Source organism: Podarcis cretensis (assembly GCF_951804945.1).
Source record: "Podarcis cretensis genome assembly, chromosome: 6".
Taxonomy (NCBI): Eukaryota; Metazoa; Chordata; class Lepidosauria; order Squamata; family Lacertidae; genus Podarcis; species Podarcis cretensis.
Window position 1 is genome coordinate 73,856,257 of NC_137175.1, and position 17,821 is coordinate 73,874,077.

At 43.6% G+C, this 17,821-nt stretch overlaps 1 protein-coding gene across 1 annotated transcript in view; it reads right to left on the minus strand.

Annotated features, from left to right (window-relative positions):
- Positions 1 to 17,821, minus strand: part of KYAT3 (kynurenine aminotransferase 3) — a 339,782-nt gene that overhangs the window by 244,027 nt on the left and 77,934 nt on the right. The window lies entirely within an intron of this gene.

Genomic DNA, 17,821 nt, shown 5'->3' on the forward strand with positions numbered 1-17,821 from the left:
CCAGTCTTAACTTTTTATAGGGAGGGAGCAGACATTGAGATGGCCCTGTTGATCTATGCTGTATGAATGCTGCTGGAAAGCAGCCTAGTGGCTCTGCTCCACCTGGAAAGCTCCTAGCATGTTGCTACCAAGGCCAAACAAAATTTTGTTTTCCTTTCCCTTGTTTGTCTTGTATATTTCTGAAAGGTGGCAGCCTCCATCCTTCAGACTATCTACAATGGACTACACCCTTGCCTTATGAAAAACCAGTGTTCCCTTGGTCAAAACCTAACAGTTTCCCCCAGAAATGGGCACTATTTTACCCTGTGCTAACCTGTTTGTCTCCACTAGTTTTAAAGGTTCATAGGTTGTTTGTCGATCCTTACCACAGAGGTAGGAACACTGGGCTCTTCAGAATATCTTTGAGTAATGATCACTTGTCCCAGCCAGCATTGTCTTTGGGGAAGCATCCTAGCTCAGCAGAAGAAGACTTCAGTTCTGATTCCCAGCATCTTGTGGGATTTGAAGACAGTGCTGTGCAAAATTTTGGAGAGTCAGAGTAGACCAGGAATGGGGAACATTTGACAGAGATGGTGGAGGGCCACACAATCCTCAACCCTAGTGAAGACAATGATGGACCCATGGCCCAACATAACTCAGCTTCCTACCACAGGACTTTGTGTCTGGCTATAGCTGGAAGCCACAAGTGTTCCTCTTCTTATTGTAATAATACTGTGGAATGGAGCTTATAAATATATCAGGCTAACTTCCATAGTTAACAGCAATTTGCCATACCCAAACTGGTTAAAAGCAGAAATTGGAAATGAGTTGCAATACCAACCCAAATGTCGATGCTGGGTTTCATTAAATTACCATCCCTTCATGACATTGCGATGCTGTGCCTTGATGCGGTGTGTTGCACCGGGAACTTTAGGAAGCCTTTGTGCGCTGGAGTTTTTGTCCTAGCTTCCACGAAGGGGTTAATACGTTTCCAGCCCTGGGGGTTTTTTGATTGCCTGTCTGTGCTGAGGTCATTGTCACTCTTAAATGACAGATGTCTTCCTGAAAATCCCTTGCATCTTCCCTTGTGATGTAAAGTTCAGCAACTGCAATAACAGGGTGTTGTTCTCTAATAACTGTTAAATTTATTCTTTAGAGATTTTGCAAAAATGTCCTCTTGCTCCTACAGGGACTCCCTTGGCACCGAAGTCTGCATTTTCTTTTTGCATAATGCCTGTAGATTTAGAGTCACCGTACTCCCAGTTGTACAGATTCTGTAGCCCTGGTTCAGTGCTGCTGAAATGCTCGTAAATCTCCTTTCTTCGAGCGGCTTTGTGCAGCAGCTGGGGTACGACAATAAGGTCCCTGATCTGTAATTCCAGACAGCCCCTGCGGGGTGTCGGGAATGACCAATCGCGAGCCTCCGTGTCAGTTTAAATGATGAAGCTCAGAGAAGGATGCAATCCCCAAGACGTAATTATCCAATGCTTCCTATTTGTATTCTCCAGCAAAGTCCTTTGCATACCGGACAGATGTTTGTTGGGAATGCTGTCACGATTGCAAAGCATAAATTCCTGTTTCAGAGACCAGGTTTCTAAATAAAGTGCGTTTAAAAGTTGGCCTTGGCAGCAGTTCGACTAAGAAGAATTGCACTTAAAGAAAGGGTTTGCTTAAGACTAATAAAATAACTGTATTTGAATAAGGTACCCAGCAGAAGAGCTGCACGATGGAATTTCTTCTTTGCCTGAACTTTTGATTTAATGCACTGCATGTTCATCAAGGGGGGGTGCTCCTTGTGTGAAGGAAGTCTCACTGAGTTCAGTGTCAAAACTGATGCTGCCAACTTCACATCTCCTTAATCCAGCATCTGAAACGGCACACACAGCCTCTATTGCTGGATACATGGATTCAGCCAGGCTATGTACGCAAGCAATACTGTTCATCAGTGGCAGATTTTCCTAACAGAAACATAAATGCCCTATAACTATTTCATCACATTAGAGCTTTACTAAAACGGTAATAAAATAAGTGCATTGCTGTTTCAGATGCTATTCCTTTCTCACAAAAAGAGAGAAAAGGTTACTTTTTTATTGTCTTTGAGTAGCCTTATATTTTTTCCCGGGTGAAATATCTGAAGCTTTATTTAAATTCTCTGGCACTTGCCTTTATATGAAAGTAGGCAGAATATACTTGGGGAAGTACCAGTTCTTTGCCTCGGTAGAAAATTGGCTTCCAGAATCTACGACTCTGCCTGTAGCCTGTGCAAGATGCTTTAATGGCCCCCAAGTTACTTCTTTCATCCTGCCGCCTCAAAGGTATTTTGCTTTTCTCCCTCCGCGTGGGACTGTCTTTAGTATTCAAGTTAAGCAATTTGGGCAGCAAGTTTCCCATAATTGCCTCGGGGACCCCCTATTTGCTCCCCACTGAAGTGCTCTGAATATATACATTGTGCAAATGGAGCTGGCTATCTAATCTGTCTTCTGTGTATCTGCTGCAGCTTTAACCAAAAGTTTGTTCTCGAAAGATAGGAAGGTGATACTTTCTGCTCACGTTGCATCTTTTCATCATCATCTGGTGTTTTTTTCTTCCTCCAAGCAACCATTCCAATAGATCAGGCATGTCCAACGTATGTTTCAGGGGCCTAATCCGGTCCGCTGGTCGATTAATCAGGCCCCCATGGCAGTATACGTCCTGGGGTAAAATCCTAAAAAAAGCTCAGCAACTAAAAATCCTAAAAAGAGCTGGTCCTCTTTGAAAAAAGTTTTGGCACCCCTGCTTTAGATATTCCGCTTGTATAAGGAGGAGTAGCTGCGAATGTTTCCTTTAAAAAAAAAAGAGAAAATTTGTTTTATTATTTTTATACAGTCGTACCTTAGAAGTTGAATGGAATCCATTCCGGAAGTCCATCCAACTTGCAAAAAGTTTGGAAACCAAAGCGCGGCTTCTAATTGGTTGCAGGAAGCGTCTGCAGCCAATTGGAAGCCCCGTCGGAACTTCGGCTTCCAAAAATAGTTTGCAAACCGGAACAGTCACTTCTGGGTTTGCGACGTTCGGGAGCCAAAACGTAAGACTGGCAAGGTGTTCGACTTCCAAGGTACGACTGTATCCTGCCATTCCGCCAATCAAGAGCACAGGTCAGACAGGGTCATGGAGGGGAGGGCTATTGATGGCTACTAACATCCACAGTTGGCGGCAACAATGCTTTTGATTAACAGTTGCTGGAAACCACAGCAGGGCTCTTGTGCTTGAATCCTGCTTGAGAGTTTATCACCGGTATCTGGTTGGCCATCGTGAGAGCAGGACGTTGGACAAGATGGGCCATTGGCTTCATCCAGCAGGGGTCTTCTTATGTTCCTAACAACACAGACCAAACAAATATAAAGCTATAAAATCACAATAAATTCAACAGCAACAGATACTGAGTTCCACTCAGCCAAAACCAGATCCAGTTAGTATCCGGGACACACTGCAGCCTTGGTTTTTTGTTTGTTTGTTTTTTTAAAATAAATTTTATTAGTATTTTCCACACAACAACAACAACACAAAAAATATCAAAAAATAACAAAACAAAAACCAACATACAAAAAACAAACAAACCCATATCTTATAAGTTAATAATATAAACACTAAAAAGGAAAACAAACATTGACTTCCACCAATGCCACAGCACCTTCTTTACCTTTCATTGTATTCCTGTTTTCCTGTTTTCCTTATCATCTCTATCCTAGCATCTAGATATAAATCCCTCTTATCCTTTCACTTCACAAGGTTATTCCAGACTCAGACAGTTTTCTGTCCTCGAACCTTGGCTTTTAAGGTATTCATTTAGACACTCCCATTCCTTTTTCCCTCCACTTTTTGGTTTTTGTCTTATATCTGTCAATTTGGCTAATTCTAAATATTCTGAAAGCTTACATAACCACTCTCCCCTAGTGGGTACCTATCCACCAATACCTGTCCACCAGGATTCTTGCTCTTCAGCCTTGGTTTCAATGTTTCTGCTGTGGGGACAAACAGGATGTCAACAGTGAGAGCCTTCTAGAAGTGAGGTGCTGCTCCAGAGAATGGTCTGTTGCAGGGCACCCCTGGCCGAATGTGGCGCACAGGTTGACTGGTAATGGTAGATGTTCCTTTAGGTGCTCCTTTTGCAAGTGGATGTCTGCTCTCTTCCTATCCACTTGGCTCTTCTTGCCAGCTGCGAGTGCAAACAACGTGCCAGCTAGGTTAATAATCATTTCCCAAGCATAACGGAAATTATTTTTATTTCTTGCCCGAGGGAGGTGCATAAAGAACAGTTGCCTGATTAAATAATTCTAGATTAGCGTTAATAGGATTTCAGTTTCAATAGAAGCGGCTCATTAGCTGTATCATGTGTCGCTCCAGGTTTTTCTCTTTCTTGTAGTAAACAAATGTACTTTAATCCAATTTGCAGAACTTCTTTTTAGTTTGCTTTTTTGAGGATCTGTGGCTATTAAGCATAGTTTAGTACAGTGGTACCTCGGGTTACATATGCTTCAGGTTACAGATGCTTCAGGTTACAGACTCTGCTAACCCAGAAATAGTGCTTCAGGTTAAGAACTTTGCTTCAGGATATGAACAGAAATCGTGCTCTGGCGGCGCGGCGGCAGCAGGAGGCCCCATTAGCTAAAGTGGTGCTTCAGGTCAAGAACAGTTTCAGGTTAAGAACGGACCTCCGGAACGAATTAAGTACTTAACCTGAGGTACCACTGTATAGGAAGAGCTTGGGATCTGGGTTGTTTTTTCTGGTAAAATGAACATTCAGGGTGCACGGTGCTATTGTTCTAGAAAAAGAGGTACCAGTCCAGAACTCATCATCACCATCTCCCTTGTTCTCTTAGAATGGCAATGGTGCCCACCTGAGAGGTGCCAGCAAATTCCAGCTGAAAAAAAGTCCCGAGGACACACAAAAGTAAGGCAGGCAGGCAGGCAGGCAGGCAGGTAAGGAAGGAAGCACCAAGAATTAATCTTGGTTCTGTGTTTAAGATTCAAATTTATTGGGGCAGATGCCAACTGTCATCTTGAAGGCTGTGTCCGTCCTTCAGCTCAGCACCATTTTATGCATGGCCTTTCCTGAAAGGACTGTGTCTTCTTGGATGGCAAAAATGTCCCCATTTGCCAGAGACCATACTAGCTGCCAGGTATGCATGTTTTGTTTTTTAACACGCACCATTACAGTATCTGTACAGTGGTACCTCGGGTTACAGACGCTTCAGGTTACAGATGCTTCAGGTTACAGACTCCACTAACACAGAAATAGTACCTGGGGTTAAGAACTTTGCTTCAGGATGAGAACAGAAATTGCGCAGTGGCAGCATGGCGGCAGCGGGAGGCCCCATTAGCTAAAGTGGTGTTTCAGGTTAAGAACAGTTTCAGGTTAAGAACAGACCTCCGGAATGAATTAATTTCTTAACCAGAGGTTCCACTGTATATGTAAAATGCGACACCCGAAGCAAGTCTCTCGAAGCTCAATATCTTACACCCCCCACCCATTTCCCACTGAATGTAAAAACATCGGAAAAGTGTGCCCAATTCTAGGTTTCTGGCAAGCCATCATATATCAGGTTTACAGGCAGAGAAGATTTTACGAGTACACCTGAAAAATGAGATGTGTGGAGCAGCCTTCATCGCCATAAATTTCATTAGAAGGTGAAGATGCAGCTTTGCGGACTAGGGGTGGGTTTGCTCCTGGCTTCCTTTATAGTCTTTTTCACATAGTTTTTAAGGGGTGGTGGTGATAAAAACTGGGTCTCTGTCCGCCAGCGGACTTCCTCTTCCTCTCCTCCCCTTGGGGCACCTGTGTGCCACTCAGAATTTGCTCTGGGGGGCTGAGGGACCACCTGAAGCAGATGTGGGCTGCAGGAGGAACGGAAGGAGAAGCCCTGCTGCATGAGTGGAAGTCTTCTCAAGTGACACTGGATGTCACTGTGTTCGTCACGGACATTCATAGAGGAGGTGAAATCCACAAAAGTTATTTGCCTGCAGAAACTTTTACCTGCCTGGTTTTTTTTTTTCTGGTACAGTGAAGGCCTACAAAGAGTGATAAAGCAACTTCCAAATTTATTTATTTATTTATTTGCAATTAATTCTTATCCATGGCAATAGGACAAGGGACTAAACTGCGAGCCTGACACAGTCTCCTCCACTCCCAATGGTCTTTGAGAGCCAATGTGGCATAGTGGTTAAGAGCAGTGGACTCGTAATGTGGTGAACCGGGTTCGATTCCTTGCTCCTCCACATGCAGCTGCTGGGTGACCTTGGGCTAGTCACACTTCCTTGAAGTCTCTCAGCCCCTCTCACCTTACAGAGTGTCTGTTGTGGGGGAGGAAGGGAAAGGAGAATGTTAGCCGCTTTGAGGCTCCTTCGGGTAGTGATAAAGCGCGATATCAAATTTAAACTCTTCTTTTTCTTACTTGGCACTTCCATGTTTGTGGTACAAAATAGTAACAATTCAACTGCTAAGTGCATAGTATAAGTCAAATTGGGGAGCATGTGGCTATTTTCAAACCACCCAGGAGTCTTCCGCACACCAGATGTAATAGGTCAGCCATTCAGTCACTACTCTGTGGTGAGAGACCTGCCAAACTTTAGAGATGTGTCCAATAGGTTGCATTGTGGATTGTGTTATATTTGCAAGTGTTGTGGAGGTGCTCTCACATATTAATGGGTAGGCTTAACAAACATGTGAAGCTTCCGAGACCAGGGAAAAGAGTCGGTGGAAGAAGATTGGAAGAAGTTTAAAGACTATTTGCAGAAATATTGCAAAATTAATGAGTGTTAGAATGATGTTGGACAGAAATTAAGTGGTTTCCAGCTGTAATGCCTTAAGAGATATGGAAAATAAGGTTCTGAAATAAGCAAAAACCAATGGTGAGGATTTGCTGAATTTATAATTTGAATTGGAATATAAGAAAGGGAGGTATGAGGAGGTCCGGAAAATAAGTTAAAAGAAAATAGGTAAAGGGAAATTTTATGTGTTTTTAGTTGTTTTTATATTTTCTTTGTATTTTTGTTGTTTCTTTTTTGTTGTTTTACAATGTATTATTTTGGAAAATTTCAATAAATATCTTATAAAAACAACAACAAACAAACATGTGAAGCTGCCTTGAGATCAGGGACAATATGATTCCAGTTGCTGATTCCAGATGGCCAAAAGCACTCCAGGGTCTCTGGGAGAGACCTCCCCCCCCCCCATCTGCTTACTATCTTTTAATTATATATTGTTTTAAGCAAGAAAAGCATCTTACTGTACATCATTGGGCTAACAGCAACAAAAATACACATTAGGCTGGTACAATAAAAATAGAAGGCTGGGTATACTTTTAAACACAGAATAAAATAACCCCCACTACAGCATACCCTCCAGCATTTCTCCAATGCAAATTGGGACGTCCCATTCCATAATCATAATTTTACTACTCATACCCCGCCCATTTGATTGGGTTGCCCCAGCCACTCTGGGCTACTTCCAACATCTGTAGAAACATTAAACATTTATAAAACGTCCTGCCTTCAGATGGTTTCTAGGTTGTACAGTTAACTTACCTATTTGGCTCAGGGGGTCAGATAACTCCAACCTTTCTCCTGTGAAAATTAAGAATTTCCTACCTCCAACATTTCTCTGATGAAAATAGGGAAAAGGAAAAATTGGAACATTTCAGGATGAAATCAGAAACTGGGCTGGCTTCTGTAAATATGAGACTGTCCCTGGAAAATAGGGACATTTGGTGGGGGTTTTGCTACAGTTATGGGAGGGATGAATCTTAAAGAAGAGTAATATCATATATTGTGGTTTGAGGACCCGACCCCCGCAAAGTGGAATGAATACACAAGGACACGTGATATAAGGTTAATGGGCAAGAAAAGGCCACAACGTTATTGATTACAGCAGTGAGAAAAGGTATTGGCTTAGGCATTGGATGTCTAAAACAAGGGGGTTTATTCACCAGTAGGTGGAGGACGCAGGTGGCGCTGTGGGTTAAAGCCTCAGCGCCTAGGACTTGCCGATCGAAAGGTCGGCGGTTCGAATCCCTGCGGCGGGGTGCGCTCCCGCTGCTCGGTCCCAGCGCCTGCCAACCTAGCAGTTCAAAAGCACCTCCGGGTGCAAGTAGATAAATAGGGACCGCTTACCAGCGGGAAGGTAAACGGCGTTTCCGTGTGCGGCTCTGGCTCGCCAGAGCAGCAATGTCACGCTGGCCACGTGACCCGGAAGTGTCTCCGGACAGCGCTGGCCCCCGGCCTCTTGAGTGAGATGGGCGCACAACCCCAGAGTCTGTCAAGACTGGCCCGTACGGGCAGGGGTACCTTTACCTTTACCTTTAGGTGGAGCCTGTTGATGCTAATCCAACTATAGGCTCTCCCCTGATGTCACCGAGGGTCGTGCCATGGCCTCCCGCCGAGCAGGCATCGGACAGAGTACACGACCGCCAGATTCCTTTAACGGAATACCCAAAAATTGAAGGCATAGGCGATGGCCACACCTAGCCCTTCGACACACCACAACACATGATTCCAATGCCTAACCTACCCACCAATACCACAAAAGTTGTGACGATTGCTACGAGGTAGGCGAAAAAACCAAAAAGCCCAGTGCCAAATGGAAAAATTCCTACCAGGCCCCCTGGACAACCAGGGCGACCAACCTAAGGTCCATAGCAAGGCCAAGGAACTAAGACCCTGAGCTCAAAGGGAGTGGAGGGTGGGTGACTCGCGACGAGACGACGGAGAGAAGAATGAGGCCGAGGAGGAGCTGGCGCCGCAGCAAAAGGATGCTGTAAATGCCCCCTCGGAGGCACCTGGTTGGGTGCTTGCTGAGGGGCGTGGGCGCCAGCCAGGTGAATGGAGGAGGCAGGGGCTAATCCCCCCTGCTAGGGGCAGAGCTCGGGCTCCCGCCCACAACCACTCCCCTCTCTTCCAGGGAGGAGAGTCTTTATTGTATTGGCCAAATCCATGGATAGGCAGAGGGGAGATGACAGGCTGCGTTCTTCCTTATTGACTTGTGTAATGCAACCAAACCAAAGCTCTGCAAATCAATCCTTTTTACATACCGTACATCTTACGTTGCACCCAAGAGACCTTGCACTTTCTTACCAATACCAGAGAGAAGTTGCCCCAGGTCACATTTAAACCACTTTAACAGCCTTTGCTTTACACACAGAATGCTGGGAACTGTGGTTTACCCTCACAGAACTACATTGCCCAGCAAATTACACTTCCCAAGATTCTTTGGAAGTCAGCCATGTGCTATATACTCTGAATGAACCTTGCGGATGTGGCCTAAGTTAGTCAAAGATCCACTCTTGCAATGTTTTTCCCAGACTGATCGGCAGAGGGCAGCAAAGCCCTACTGAAAAAACAAAACAACAATCCCCCTTTGGTTCAATTAAGAAACTGGCTTTATATTTTAGCTCGGCAAAGCTGTGTCACGACTGAAAAGTGATGCGCTATTTTATTTACCGATTTAAAAATTCACCAAGAGGGAAGCTTCAGCTGAGAGAACGCTTGTGAAAACATTTCGAAGGCGGAAGCCAAGCAGGTGCAAATATAGGGAAAGCGTTAGGCATCACCTGTTCAAAATGCCCACAAAGATAATCTAGTATTTTGCAAAAAAATAAAAAATAAAATCAAGATGTTAGTCATGTATCATGGCTGCATTAATGGAGATAGGCCACAAACACTTACTTGGGAGTGATTCACTTCGAACTCTGTGGGTCTTTACTCTTGAGCAGGCATGTACAGGCTTATGCTCACAAAGTGGAAATTGTGAGGGCAATATTTTGAAGCCCTGCACAGCCAAGCATCCCAAATTCATTTCAGAGGGGCCTGTCAGCCAGAACTGTGCAACAGCCGGCATTGAACCGAATGGGCCTCTTACCACAACAGCGCTTGGTGGATTGGACGCAATTTCACAAAACGATTCTGGATGTCTTTCTACCTCCAGCATCCTTTAAAATGAAAGGACAAAGTCTCGCCTCCGGCAGAGGATTGATTTTCGGATATATACCGCATCTCAACGTTACTTTCCTAGCAGTGTGAAATTATTCATATTATTCAGTGGCTGAACTCTCTCTCTCCCTCCCTCCCTCCCTCCCTCCCTCCCTCCCTCCCACCCCCGTGTTTAATCTGAAACCTCTTTCTGAAATAAATGCACCAAACCTAAACGAAATAAAAAAAACAAATTCCTACAGCATCGTTGCGTGTCTGCATGGTAAGCATCCCACACAGGACGATCTGACATACGCCAAAAAAAATTAAGGGGGGAAAAACCACACACAATAGAAACAAAAGGTTAAGGGGAGTCTCATTTTTACAATTCAACCCAAAAGGGAATATCCTTTGCAGTACCCTAGCCATTAACAATGAATGTTAAAGCAAAGTAGAGTTTGCTTCATTAAATGCAAGATTTAGGCTGGATCTAGACACATAGATTAAGCATTCCAGTTAAACGTGTCGTAAAATTTGTATAAGAAATTAAGTTGGCAAAAAACGGAACTCCGCAGCGCCATCTGGTGTCACAGTGTTATACTGCAAATACAACACATATGAAATGTTTTTCCTTTGCCAATGTAGCTGAGTCCTCAGCTGAGTTATTTTGCTAACTAAGCAGTCAGGGAAGGGTTGTGGCTTAGTGCTAGAACATATGTCTTGAACGCAGAAAGTCCCAGGTTCAAATCCCAGTTTCTCCAGGTATTGCTGGAAGAGAGCTGATAGACTAGGGGTTTGATTTGGTGTATGGCAGCTTTCTGTGATCTTATATTACTTTGTTATTTAAGCTGCCTGTATTACTGCCAAGCTGCCATACTCCTTCCTTTGAAGGAAATGTGAATTTTTTTCTCTGGCTTCCGTGTATTCTGCATCCAGAATACAAATGCTAGCCACGATCCGTATCTATCCTGTCATTTCTTACAAAGTACTACATTTTGATACTTCTCCTGCCCAAAGCAGCTTCCATCCAAAGTGAGAAAAAAGAATGACCGACCTGTGTTTTCGGCTGATGAAGTGCACACAGTCTCTTTGTAGGCAGAGGGGAATTGAGCCATGAACCCTGGAATTTTAAAGTTGGCATGCAATTGTATCACTTTGGGTGCAGAGCTAGTGTATAGCAAAGAAATGAAACCTCCATGACGGGTGTTGAAGTAAGAATAGCGAAAACACAGCAAAGAAGCGCAAACCATATATATGACTGACACTTTTCTTTGGAAATTAAATCAATGTCCAGACTTTAACATTCCAAAACTTTACTTGCAGAAACTTATAGGTGAATTAAAACATAATATTTACAGTCACATGCTGTCTCTTCTTCTAACTTCTAAACAACTGTGTTTTCCTCTTTTTCCAGAGCCTTCTGTATCTCAGGCCATGCCTTGCAGCTCCTAGGAGAGATTTCCACTTTTACCTTCTCCTGCATCTTTGCTCTCTTTCTTTCATGCAGAGAAGAAGCACTCCAACACTCTGTTCAACTTAGCAGTGTTCACAGTGGATTCTAAAACACCGCCATGTTGTCTGACAAAAGCGGAGCCGGGCTCAGAGCGGCTAACATCATATAAGTAATACAATATGCATAAAAACAATCAATTGATTAAAATGCATCCCAAAATTAATTCAAATAACTTAAAGTTAAAAATTAAAACTGAACAAATGACAATCCTCAGGTTAAAATTGAAATTGAAAGCGGTTAATACTCTCCAGGACCAACTGTTTCCACTGATATTATAAGGACCTGTGAGCGGGCTGAGAAACCTCCTTTGTACTTGTTCATACAAAAAGAAAATGAGTCAGACAGCTTGATGCATTAAAAGAAGCTAAGAACATCTTAAAACACATGGCAACATTCCACGTATCTGCTTAGATTTGTCTGAACGAAAATGTTTTCAGTAGGCGCTAAAAAAGTATAGTGGAGGTACCTGCCTGATGTCAATAGGCATGGAGTTCCAAAGTAGTAGTAGTAGTAGTAGTAGTAGTAGTAATAATAATAATAATAATAATAATAATAATAAAATTATACCCCACCCTTCAGGCTGGGTTTCCCCAGTGTAAGACTTGCCACATGAAAGGATTGATTTCTTACAAACGCTGAACTTTGTTTTGCATCTATCTTTCTGAGCAGATTTCATCTCCCTCTCTCTATATATATATTCATTCATTCCCTGTTCCTGTATCATCCAATTAATGTGGTTTTAAATGCACCAAATCCCATTTGGCTTCAGATACGTGCCACTGGCTTTCATGGCAGTCAACAGGAATCCCTAGTGGGTACAATGACAATCAGACTGCTATCCCCTCGTCTTTTTTGCTAATCTTCCTGAGTATTTGTAAATGATTCATTTACTCCTGAGACAACGTTGGCTCTTGGGTAAATACGTATATAGTATTTATATATATGATTCAGTTGCCAGGAATAGGAGCTGCCTTGTTCCACTTATTTTGGGGGATGTTTTGCGTGTCTCAGTAGGCAACCCTCATTGCAGAATCCCTGCATAATGAACGAGCCTTCTTTTCCTCAAGTGACTTTGATTCTCCTCTTGTGCCAGCAAATGGGTCTGTAGAGTCCTTTAGAACACCCGTGATTTTTTAAAATCCATGATCAGTGCTAATGGAAAGAATGGTACGCATTTGTAGTTTACTTTGCTCAAATATGCTCATCTATTCGCTGACCTTTGTCGGTTAATATTAGCATGTGGATCTTTAAAGATATATTAATGTAATGCACGGCTTGCATATTTAGGGCATCCGATGGCCTTTCGAAAAGTCACTGGTGACTGATCCTTTGTGTGTTTAATCAAAAGCGGGTCCTGCTGAGTTCATTGGAAATCGGAAGTAAGGCCGCATAGGATTGCAACCTTGGCTTTTTGTGCTTAGATGCAATGCCTTGAACGAAAAACATCAGAAGGAAGTGGACTCTGTGGTGATGTTGCCGGTTTCTGAGCTGACATCTATGCAGCTAGAAAACATCTTGCTAAATGTGTGTTTCCTATTTCTGAATTTTCCTCCCTGGTTTTATTTTTCCTTAAGGATAAATGGGCCATGGAACGGCAGCTTAAAGTCTCCTCCTCTTCTTCTTCTTCTTCTTCTTCTTCTTCTTCTTCTTCTTCTTCTTCATCACGACAGTGAGCTTCGGATTGTGTTATATAACGCCTAAAAAACAACCCCACAAGCTGAATGGAAGCAATGATGCAATCTGAGCCACACCATCTTTAAAAAGCATGGCTGCCATAATGGGCAGAAATATTGCATTTTTCATTGGCCGGCCAAGACTATAGTGCCGCCAGTGAATAACAGATTGACGTTTGGTCATTATTTCTCATCAAGGGTGTTTTACTTGTAATGCTATTTGACAGCTATATTCTAGGTCTGACAGCGCTGAACCAGCCTAATTCCCACTGAACTGCTCTAAATACGTGGTATTGCAATCAGTTTAACAACCCCTGGAGGCAATGAAATCTCTCCTTTGAACACACTCAAGGGGAAGAAATCTAAGATTTATAAAGGGCAGCAAGTATTCAAGGAAGGGGCAAAGTTTATGTGTGAGCCTATAATTGATGTTTCCTTTGTTGGAAAAGAAAGCTTGAGTATGCTTTAAGAATTAATCTTTAACAAGTTCTAATCTGCACTAACAAGATCTGTTCAAGATGACTGAGAGAGATATGTGATACTCGGAGTTTTGTCAGTTTCAGTGTACTAAGGTAGTGGAGTTCAGGCAAGCACACACCACGGAGACGAGAGAAGAGGTAGCTTCTTATTTCAACTGAAAGGCTGCAGCAGCAGCAGCAGCAGCAGCAGCAGCAGCAGCAGCAGCAGCAGCACTGTGTTACTTGAGGAGAAAGGAGGACAGGCAAAAGTCTCTAGACTTCCTGCTATGGGTCTGTGTCACCAGCTCTGTGGAGATGCCATGGAGGGGATGGTCAGATCCGGAGCAGGACTGGAGGAGCACAGGGAGTTGGAGCTGATCAATTCTGGGGAGGATCATAGCGGGATGGGGGAGATGGAATCAGGATCCCGAGCAATGCCTGAATCCGGCGAGGGGGTCCAGTGGTTTAGGAAGTGGAGAGCGGAATCCAGGGGAAGCACCAAAGAGTTTGACAGAGGAGAGTTCTGCCCCTGCGATGTTGTGTAGCACCCTGCTTGTGGTTAACGCTTAGCTGGAATGAAATATTCAACGCAGCAATAGAGAAATTAAAATAATAATTTATTTGTCAGACAAATAAATATGAGGCACAGTGGTATATGGTTACCAAGCTCTGGCCTGGCCTCCTGCCATTCTGGCCAGCACTTATATTTCCTTAATCCAGCCCCCTTGCTCCTCCTGTGGCTGCCTCTGTCCAATAAGCCTGGTTGAAATTCCTATTGGCTGTTTGCTAGAACCAATCACAAAAGATACACCCATTTCCTCATGCCCTTTTATGGGAAACAAAAAGATATATATTCTTCTATCTATAAATGACAAATAAGTAGTAATATATCTTACATGTGTCTCAACAAGGAACCTTAATTACCAGCTCACCTCGCCCTATTGCCCTCCAAAACAAATGGTTTAATCTTAAATTTTTATCTTAAACAGATGTCAAGGATCTTGAATTCACATCATCATTGAAAGATCTCCTTCTCTTGAAGGTCTTTTAAACAAAGGCCTGACAACCATATGTGTGCTCTAATGATGTTTCCTGCTTGGCAGGGGGGCTGGGCTGGTGGCTGATGGCCCCTGTGATCTCTTCCAACTATATGAAATAAGAATCTAGCATAAGGATTTAACATTTCTTACCTTCTAATTCCTTTGCATAATTACATTTAAGCCAATATATTTAATACATAACATAGATAGCTTTTTAGAAGAATAAACCTTTTCAAAGTAAAAAAGGAAAGAACATTTTACAGCCTCAAAATAAGATAGAAAGAAAACCTCTTCTCCAGCCAAGCCAGTTGCCTTTTTCACTGCTCTTGACCTTTCAACCTTAGGAAAATATGGCTCAAGTTTAATGGGAGGCACATGGTTTTATTTTACTATTTACCCACTCTTAATTATGTTTATCTCTTTTTTATCTTCTGTAATATGTAGGGTCAGTGTAACCTTGGCTGTCAGCCTGTAATTCCCTTTGACTTTGAGAATTGTTTTCTGCTATAAATCAGGGGGCCCCCTTATCCAGGAGAATAAACATCTTGCCAAAGTTCTTTGGCAGCTGGTCTTCTGCCTAGCATGAACATTTGAAAATCTTTAAGCTCATTTTAAAATACAGGCCCTGATCAAGCCTTAATAAAAATGCAGGCTATGATTAGATGCCTCAGTTGGACACCCCTAGTCAGCAGTAGCATAGCGTGGGTTGCCATCTCACAGGGCTGCACGGAGGCAGGGTGGGAGGGAGGGGAACGGACAGAGTGCACATGCATATTAAACTACCTAAGGCGTCTGTGTCACCCAGGAGATCACAGCCACAGAGCTAAGAAAAGGAAAGTTGTTCCGTTGTCTGGAGAGGTTACTTCCTGGTTTGCATGGAGATGCTGTTTTCAATAGAGCCCACCGACGACAGCAATGGGTGTTGTCATTTTGGGCCACAAACAAATTTTGTGCCCCGGGGCAATTGGGTGCCCCATATTACGCCACTGCTAGTCAGATACCTCCTGTTGTCAAGGCAGCCCCAGTGCCTTCTCCTTTAAGTGAGGAACCTCCTCGTTTAAGCAAAGTGTCCTTAGTTGCATTTCCTGGACAAATGAGTAAGTTTTCTAAGGTAATGCTTCTATCTTTATTATATCTTTTGTGAGCTTACTGTACGTTGCTTAGGCACTACAACATTAAGAGGTATATAAATGGCTGAAATGAAATAAACTAAATAATACAACACAGATACAAATGTAATTATCCGTCAGATTTTGCACTTCTCCTAATATTGTACTACTTGGCTCCAAAAAGTTCTGAGACGTGTTTAAAAATAAAGAGATTTGTTTTTTGATCCTTTAAAATATATATATTTAATGTGTTGTTTGCACGTTGTCTTCTCACAGAGCTCTGGATCCCAGGATTTCCTGTGAAGAGGGATTGATTGTTAAGCCACTCTGGAAATTGTAACTCTGTGATGGGAATAGGGGCTTCTTAAGATCTCTCAACTCCCAGAATTCTTTGGGGGAAGCCATGACTGCTTCAAGTGGTCTCCTTGTAATTTCAATTTATGGTATGGTTGGAGCGAGTTCTTTCTTCTGTTGATTCTCCTCCACGTCCAACTACTAAATTTTACCTCTGGCCCTAGTAGCAAAATGGGAGGTTGCGCAAATTTCAAGCGAAAGGAAGGCTTGCCCCTCCCTGTTGGTTTGTGTGTGCGGTTGCTATGACGCTGTAAATCTGAGTGTGAGATACTCTCAATATCCTCATTAGTTGCTGCTATCAAAGAGATTCCACAATGCGCAAGTACTTTGATTTGTCACAGCAGAACTTGGGTTCAGTTCGCGACAGAGGTGCAATGCTCAGTTATGCAACACAGTGAATTACTTAGCAGCTCCCTCAACCTCCTCTCACGGCTCTGAATATTTTTCGCCACAACACCCATGTTATTAGGGTTGCAGCATTTAGCTGATTAATCAATTAGATCAGTGGTTTTCAACCAGTGTGCTGTGGCACCCTGGGGTGCCTTGAATGATGGTCAGGGGTGCTGCTGGCAACACTGGCCTCAGTCCCCTTTCCTTCTCTCCCTTCCTCTGATGCCCTCTCACATCTCTGCCTCCCAAAGGCTTGTACAGCTGTTTGTTGCAGCAGCCCTGGCTATAAGTTCCCCATATGAATGGTGCCTCTGTAGCTGGCCAGGGGTGCTTCCCAGGCCCCTGTGGGGCAGTGGGAGGAGACACCACTTTTTTGGGGTGGGGGTAGGGGCATCTCAGAGACCAGGTGCTGCCCAGAGGATTCCCAGTGAGAGGGGAGAGGAAAGGAGGCTGAGGGAACACTCCACAAGGGAGTGAGATTCTCCCAGCTCTGCAGGAAAGGGGTGGCATAACTGGACTCCAGAGCCCCACAGGGGTGCCACAGAAAGAAGTTGGTCAAGGGAGTTGGTCAAGGGAGCCGTGGGCCCAGAAAGGTTGAAAACCTCTGGATTAAATGAATATTTAAGGAGAAGTATTCTCTCCAATGCACGCAAGTGGCGCTGTGGGTTAAACGACAGAGACTAGGACTTGCCGATCATAAGGTTGGTGGTTCGAATCCCTGCGACAGGGTGAGCTCGCGTTGCTCGGTCCCTGCTCCTGCCAACCTAGCAGTTCGAAAGCACGTCAAAGTGCAAATAGATAAATAGGTACCGCTCCGGCGGGAAGGTAAACGGCGTTTCCGTGCGCTGCTCTGGTTCACCAGAAGCGGCTTAGTCATGCTGGCCACATGACCCGGAAGCTGTACGCCGGCTCCCTCGGCCAGTAAAGCGAGATGAGAGCTGCAACCCCAGAGTCGGCCACGACTGGACCTAATGGTCAGGGGCCCCCTTTACCTTTTTATTCTCTCCAATGTGGCAGAGAAGTGGGAATGGCTATTCAAAGACAATGCCTGATGAAACACATACACACATCTTTTAATAACACACTAAGTGTGTTCCCCTCCCACCCCCTGCTTTCCTTTCTCTCATATGAGGATTTGCAGAGGTTTGATCCATTAATCAACTGAGAATCATTTAATGGTTAATATGGTCAGGGTTCCCTTTACCTTTACCTTTATCTCTTTTGTTGGGTGGCAGCTCTATAAATTAATACTCTACAGAAGATCCACACAATGGCTTTGCAAGTGTCTTGGGCTAATAATAATAATAATAATAATAATAATAATAATAATAATAATACATTTTATTTATACCCCGCCCTCCCT